The sequence below is a fragment of the Elephantulus edwardii genome, unplaced genomic scaffold, assembly GCF_000299155.1.
Source record: "Elephantulus edwardii isolate Elephantulus edwardi_28Jun2011 unplaced genomic scaffold, EleEdw1.0 scaffold00123, whole genome shotgun sequence".
Taxonomy (NCBI): domain Eukaryota; kingdom Metazoa; phylum Chordata; class Mammalia; order Macroscelidea; family Macroscelididae; genus Elephantulus; species Elephantulus edwardii.
Window position 1 is genome coordinate 1542690 of NW_006399873.1, and position 8276 is coordinate 1550965.

General features: G+C 42.3%; 1 pseudogene; it reads left to right on the plus strand.

Moving 5' to 3' along the window:
* Window positions 1–4963: 4963 nt before the first annotated feature.
* On the plus strand, window positions 4964–5711 carry LOC102868141 (annotated as a pseudogene).
* Window positions 5712–8276: the final 2565 nt, after the last annotated feature.

Consider the following 8276-nt stretch of genomic DNA (forward strand, 5'->3'; position numbering starts at 1 on the left):
TGTTAGGCAACATGTGTGTCCATTTAATATGACATTTCTTGGCCCATTGCTGCATTCGGTAGGATGTAAAGTCTGTTTCATGGGCTGAAGAAATACAACAAGGACGCCCAAACAGGAACACTAAATTTTCCTTCAATATATGAATGCTATCTAAAGAACAAATTCAAACCTAGAGTTGCTATAATCAAGGATGCTTTAGGCAGAATATCCAGGAGGTATTAAAAGAAGATGGAAGGAATATACTGAGTCATTGTATCGAAAGGAATTGGCAGATACAGAAGAATTTAATGAAATAAGGTTTGAGCAAGAGCCTATGGTGATGAAGGAAGAAGTTCAAGCAGCTTTGAAGGAAATACCAAAAATAATGCTCCAGGAATAGATGTATACCAATTGACATATTCTAGCTAACAGATGCTTCCCTGGATGTGCTCACCAAGTTGAGCCAAGAAATCTAGAGAACAACCACTTGGCCAACTGACTGGAAGAGGTCTATATTTGTTCCCATTCCAAAGAAGGGTGACCCAACTGAGTGAGGAAACTACAGAACAATATCACTGATTTCACATGCAAGCAAGATTCTACTGAAGATTATCCAAAAATGACTGGAACAGTATATCAGCAGAGAACTCCCGGAAGACCAGGCTGTGTTTAGACGGGGTGGTGATACTGGGGATATTGTAGCTGATGTTAGATGGATCTAAGCTGAAAGCAGGGAATACCAGAAGAATGTTTATATGTATTTCATTGATTATGCAAAGGTGTTTGACTATGTGGATCATAACAAACTGTGGCTGACTCTGAGATGAATGGGAATCCCAGAACATTTAATCATGCTAATGCAAAACCTATACTTGGACCAAGAGGCAGTCATCAGAACAAAGCAGGGTAAAACCGGATGGTTCAAAATTGGGAAGGGTGTACACGAGGGATGTGTCCTATCTCAATACCTTTTCAACCTGTATGCAGAGCACATTATCGGAGAGGCTGGGCTCTATGAGGAGAAGTATGGCGTCAGGATTGGTGGGAGATCTATTAAAAATCTGCATTATGCAAATGACACAACCCTGCTTGCCAAAACTGAGGAGGACCTCATGCACTTGCTGCAGAGGGTCAAGGACTGCAGCCTTCAGTATGGACTGAGGCTCAATGTCAAGAAGACAAAGATTCTCACCACTAGACCAATTGGTAGCATCATGATGGATGGCAAAGAGACTGAGATTGTTCACAGCTTCAGTTTGCTTGGCTCCACAGTCAACACTCTTGGCACCAGCAGCCAGGAAATCAAAAAACGTATCGCGATGGGAAAGTCTGCTGTTAGGGACCTCTCTAAAGTACTCAAGAGCAATGGTGTCTCTCTGGGGACTAAGGTGTGCCTGATACAGGCAATGGTCTTTGCAATCACTTGTTATGCATCAGAGAGTTGTACAATACTAGGGAGTATAGAAGGAGAATTGTTACCTTTGAGCTGTGGTGCTGGAGAAGAGCATTGAATGTACCATTGACTACCAAGAAAAAAAAACAGATTCATCCTGGAGAGGGTTAAACCAGGCTACTCCTTGGAGGCAAGGATTCTGGGGCTTTGTCTGACATACTTTGGACATGTTGCAAGGAGAGACAGGTCCTTGGAGAGGGACATAATGCTTGGTGGAGTGGTGGGACAGCACAGGAGGGGAAGACCCTCTATGAGGTGGATTGATTCAGTGACTGGGGTAATCGACATGAGTGTGTCAGAGGCAATGCGATTGGCACAGGATAGAGAAGGGTTTAGGGCTGTTGTACATAGGGTTGCTATGAGTTGCAAACGATTTGACAGCACATAACAACAACAACAACAATATTTGGTATGTACATCAGTTACAGGATATGTAAAGCCCAGTCTGGAGTAAGGATCTGCTCCTGTGTGGTCCCATTTATAACTACCTGCTTCTACTGGCACCACTGGTCTGATATAATCTACTTTTAATCTATGTTCAGATCCTTCCTCATTGATAATCTGTACCACAGTTATCTGCCATCATTTCTTCTCTCACTGGCAAGCAGAACAATCTTTATTGGTGTTTTTATTTGGCCTTAGATGCAGAAAGAAGAATATGTCTAGTTTCAGTACATCTCTGCATTGCTGTAGCACCCCCATGTCCACTCATTTCATGCATCCAGTTTCACCATAAGGGATGCACCAACATGTCTATGTGCTGATTACAATCACCCTATGATCTTTGCAAGGGATTTTTTTTGTCATTAGCAAATCCACCTCTAATGCACTTCCTGAATTTCTAAAGTGTATTCCATAGCTCCGTGCTTCACCCTGATGTCCTTTTAATAGTATAGTTTCCAATGGCATATTGTCCTAACCATAAACCAAAGCCATTAGCCACTACCCATGTATCTGTAAAAATCAAACTCTAAACATAAGAGCATTCACTGTTGCCAATTCCTGAGTCATTGCTAGGAAGACAGCATGCAGTTCAGCCAGTGTGCAGTTCTGTTACTGCCTTCCTCAATCAGAGTTTTGTCATATGCTGGTTTGTCATATGCTGGAAGATGGTTGCTGCAGCTTTCCACATCAAATGTTGTTCATGTGCCCTGGAACTGCCATCTTTGAACCAAGCAGCCCTTTGTGTAACAGTAGAAAGATGTTCATGGGCACTGTCCATGTGGCAATGGGCTCTGGTAGTCTTTCAAAAGGTTTTACTGTACAGTTAAAGGGAAAAGAATCTATTTGCCCATGGGTATGGTGGGTGCCTCTTTGAATTACCCTAGTAGTTCATTACTGAATGAATCATTTCTAACTTATTAAAGAACACTTTCAGGAACCATCTTCTTTATTAAAGTATTTCTCTGGTATCACCCATAATATTACAGGTATTTCAGGTCTCATAATAAACTGTGTCCTTCTGTCATTGACATAGTCTCAACCAATGCCAATAGCAGACAAGTAATTGTTTTTCAAGTGATGTGTATCATGCAGCAGAATTTATATTCTAAACTCTAATATACAAAAGCAAGGTGGCAGACAACTTGAGTGTCATATCTGAATGTGGATCATAATAGCCTAGAAGCAAGGAAAGTGAGGCTGTTTCCTGTATTTCAGCCATAGCCTGATTTTCCTTAGTTCCCTATTCAAACACAGTTTTCCTTCAAGTAACTTTATGGGTAGGAGCAAACAATATTCCAAGATGCGGGATTTGAGTCCACTAAAATATAGAGACCAATCAACTGTTGAGCCTTGGGAATAGGAAGCGATAGCAGCTTGCTTTAAGTTGCCTTTGAAATGCCAAGGTGGCTCTGTTTCTTAAGGTATTACCCAAAATTCTATTGTTTTGTTCAGGGGCCTTGATTTTTGCTGAATTTATCAACCAACCTCTATTGTTCATGTGAGCAGTTACTGTTTTCAAATCATCCCTAGCTTGTTCTTCGGTGTCTGATATTAACAATGTATCATCAAACTAATGTACATTACAACACTAATTACATTGGATATCTGAACCAAGTCCAAATTTCTTCTATCTAGACTATGGCAGTAGGCTAGAGTATTCAGATAACCCTATGGTAAAACTGTAAAGGCAATATGAGATTATTCTCATGTGAAAGCAAACTGTGGCTGGCTTTTTTCTGGGATTGGAATGAAGGAAAAAGAAAAAGAAAAAAATAAACAAAAACCAAATATATGGAAGATATATCACCAAGTACCAGTCTTTTTTGGTCTGCTATATTTTCTGCACTGTTGATACCATGTATGAGACTGTTGAAGCCAGAGGTGGCATTATTTAAGTTAGGCCTTAATAGTCTATAGTTGTTTTTATAATTTGTTATGCTAATATTAGTAGCAGACCAGTCCTAAGAAGTGTCAAGTCAATTTTGTCCCAAATGTGTGACTGGCCCTGTAAGTGTATGATCTCTGGAAACAACAACTTGTTCTTTGTTTAGTACCCGAGCTCCTCTATTTTCTTTGGGTTTGGTGGCTCACTGGAAGGTTTCCCAGAAACTCAGACCCTTCAGGGATATTACTCAGGTGACTGTAGTGATGCTTGTTGGTTTTACACAAACTAGTGAGCAATTGGCCTGTATCTTGTAGTCTCTCAGTTGTGGCTCAGATGGATGGTGACTATAGGTAATGCAGACTGGTGGTGAGGAGACTGGCGAAGCAATCTAGGCCGAGGATCCCGTAGACTGTCCCATATGGTACAGCTGGATGGTGACTTTGGGTGATGTATGTAGGAAATTGTGCCCTAGGCTACTGACCCACAAAAGAAAGACCTTAGTGCATGGATTGTACTCCCTCCTAATCTTATCTTCTTAATATAATACTCACTTCAGCACAAAATAAACATCTAATGATTGGCTAGAAAAGACATCTGAATAATAAACCTTAGACACTCAGAGACCACCCCCTTGATTTTCTAGCCTTCAATTTCATGCTTGAAGAATTATGTTTCCCCTTACAATAATAAGAATTGTATTCATGAAAGTGTACAAGCCAGCAACTTCATGCCACATGCCTTAATACCTCCCATTCTACATTTAATTTCTGATTTGCCCATTCATATCAAACCAATGATTTATTAATTTTTAATTTATTCATATTGTAATGATTTAATCATTGCAAATACCTTTTTAAAAAAGATACAGATGACAACATTACACATGGATCTCACTACTTTGGCTATATAGGAATCAAATTGACTGTATCTGTGGAGAACTTTGTTGGAGAAGCTCAATATCTGCAGTCAAAACTAGACCAGGGGCAGATTATGGGTCACACCATCAATTATTCATATATAAGTTCAAATTGAGGCTGAAGAAAATGAAAATAAGTTCACAGGAACCAAGATACGATCTTAACTCAATTACACGTGAATTTCAAGATCTTCTTAGAAGCTGACTAGCCCACCATGCACACCCACCTCCTGCTGTTAGTCCTTCTGCATGCCTGGAGGGCTCTGCTCCAGGCAGATGCAGACAGATGGGCATGCTGCTGCTGCAGACCCTAGGTATCCCTTGTCCCAGTTCCCACCCATATATATATATACTGAGGCTCTACCATGACCCAATACTCCAGAATGACTTCTTTCCCAGCCTGCAGGCCAAGATGTGGAGATGGAGGGGCAGAACTGGACCTTGGCTTTTTACTTTTACTTACTGAGTCAAGAAGAGGACCTCGAATGGGGCGAGCTCCAGCTGCAGCTGGCCGGCCCCTGTGCCTTCCCTTCGGGGCTCCTGTTCCACAGAGGTTTCCCACCAACCGAAGCTGGACACGGAGCAGAACCCAGCCGATTGCCAGGAGTGTCTTCAGATGAACCCGTTCACTGTCACTTCAACCTAGGTCACCTTCTCCTTGTGCAGCATGGTCCTGGAGGTCATCAGGCCACTTGTCAAGTGGCTGAAGCATCTCTGGGAGCTGCAGGAGTGGCTGTCCTGTCAGGCTGGAGGGTGTCATCACCAGCCACCCCAAACCACCAGTCACTGGTGAGCTGCTCATGCTCTACTCTAACCTGGCGAAGGAGCAGAAGTGGTTTGGTGGATCCACACTGTTGTGGGAGACTGAGAGCTCCTGGTAGGTCCAGGAAGGAAAGCTGGCCTGGCAGAGAAGATGGCAATACTATCGACAAAGACATAATGTGCTGGAAGGTCAAATTCCTGGTGAACTTCATCCCGATCAGATGAGGCTTCTGGATCATCTACCCCAAGTAGTACAGTGCCTACCACTGTGAGTCAAGTGCCCCAGACCTGTGAGGGAGGAGTATTTCCCAACCAATCATTCATACATTCAGAGTCTGCTGAAATATTACCTGCCCCACCGGGTCACCTCCCTATATTGTGCCCCCATGAAGACCAAGCCGTTGAGCAGACACCATGTAGAAATGGTTGAGGTCTTCTGTATCATCACTAAGGCAGGATAGTGGAAGAACACCACTCTCAAGGGGTGTGTTTCAGGGGTCTTGGAGGGGACGCTGCAGTTGCTTGTAGTCCTAGGACTGGAAAACTCCTGGGGAGCCATGATCCCCATCTGATCTATTGAGGAGAAAAACAGAGGGGGACACAGTGTCTCTGTTCCCCAGAACTGAAGAGGAAGGGCTGCCTACTCTGCAAATGGAGGGCTTTGTAGACCAAGCCCCACTGAGCCTTCCTCCTAGTCTCTTCACTGGAGTCAGGCTGCTGTCAGGAAGAGGTCAGAGGAAGCTAGCAAACAGGCTGCTGGGCTTTCTCTTTATTAAATACAGTAGCGAATGAAGGCATTAGTGGGAGAGCTCTCTCTGGATTTTTTTCTTTTTTTTTTTAATCTTCTTTAGGCTGCAGGTAAAATTTGGAGCACATGTGGTTTGTTTGTTTGTTTGTTTGTTTGTTTTTAAGGTGAGGTAAGGTATCTGGCTTTTAAAATATTCTTAAAGTGACAATTCTCCTCAAGCCTATCCCACCAAAAGAATTAAGTATCACTTTTAGCCAAGTCTGTCTGCTCTCATTTGGCCCAGGCTGGGCTGGGGAGCCCCTCCATCTTTCTTGCTGTCCAGTAGCAGTCTTACTGCCTGTCCAGAGAGGCTCCCTGGGCTGATTCTTTCTCTGCCATTGAGTTGCACAAACAATGAAGCCTTTGTAGGTTGCTGTGGAGCCAGTTTGTGCATTTGAAAGGAGAGAAGAGCTCAGAATTGGTCATGCTGGACTACAAAAGCTGGAGCCCTTTCATTACCACGGAGTCAGTCTTTTTTGGGCTGACAAGCTGAATCTATTAAAGTTAGTAATATTTTTTTTAAAAAATCATTTTAAGAGTAGGTTTGAGACATTGAACAACAATGATCAAAAGCCAGATTAATTGTCATCTATGAAGAGAGCAGACAGTCAATACAAAGACTGAAGAGAGAAAAAAAAAAGAAAAAGAAATAGATGTCAGAAAACACTGAAAATTGCATTACAGAATCAAGAAGCTAAAACAAAAGGAAGACATGATGATGTTTAAGATCTGAATAGATTTCAAAGGGCAGTTCGAGAGGACAAAGAAGAGTATTAGAATAGAATGTACAGAGAGCTGGATTTGGAGAATAAAAAGGGAGGAATTCATAATAAATTTCTCAAGCTGAAAGAACTCAAAACCAAATTTAAACCTTGAGTTGCCAATATTGAAAGATGTTATGGGCAATGCATTTAATAGATCAGAATACATCAAAAGAGAATGGAGGAAATACATAGAATCGCTGTACTAAAAGACATGATTTACACTGAAAAATTTCAAGAAGTACCATATGAATCAGACCTCCTAGAAAACTGAAGAGTAATGATAGCAGTCTGGGGACAAAGGTGCATCTAAACTAGGCAATGTTGTTGATTGCCTTCAAGTCGAGCACGACTCAGAGGGACTCTATGGAGAAAAGGCCTGAAACTCCTCTACAACTATCAACATTTGTAAAATTCATAGAGTATCCAGAGGCATGCTATTTAGGAAGTAGATGTCACTCTTGCTTCCAAAACTGTCATAGTATGTTATTGTTGTTATGTGCCATTGAGTCAGCTGAAATGTATAGTGACCCTTTGTACAGCATCTCTGAACCTTTCCCTGTCCTGAGCCAGTCTCACTAATTCTGAGTCACCAATTCCCATTGTCCCAGTTACTGTATCAATCCATCTCATCAGGGTCTTCCTCTCCTGTGCTATACATCCACCCTTCTGAGGATGATGTCCTTCTCCAAGGACTGATCTCTTCTAATCATGTACCCAAAGTAAGTGAGGTGGAGCTTCAAAATCCTAGCCTCAACAGAGAGATTGATTTCACCCTCTTCAAGAACCAGGCCATACTCTTTGCAATTGCTAAGTGTCAGGAAGCTAGACAATGACTAGGGATGATAGAAGAAGAATTGATGCCTTTCAGTTGTGTTCCTAGGGAAAAGTGTTGACCATAACATGGACTACTGCTGTTGTTGTGTATTGTGGAGTCACATCCAATCCATAGCTGACCCTCTGGCTGGTTTTCAGAGGCAGTTAATTGCACAGGAAGAGATTGCTCAACCACCTCCCGTGGAGCAGTTTGTGGCCTCAAACTGAATGCCTTAGGGATTTCTAGGAGAACAAATAGATCCCTCTCAGAGAGGTTTAAACCAGGCTGCTCCTTGGAGGCAAGGATTCTGAGGTTTGCTTTTGGCATGTTGCAAGAAGGGACCAGTCCTTGGAAAGGGACATCATGAGATGCATTAATTCAATCACTTGGGTGATGGGGAAGGTGTGTCAGAGACAATAAAATTGGCACAGGATAGACCTGGGTTTAGGGCTTTTACACATAGGGTCACTAT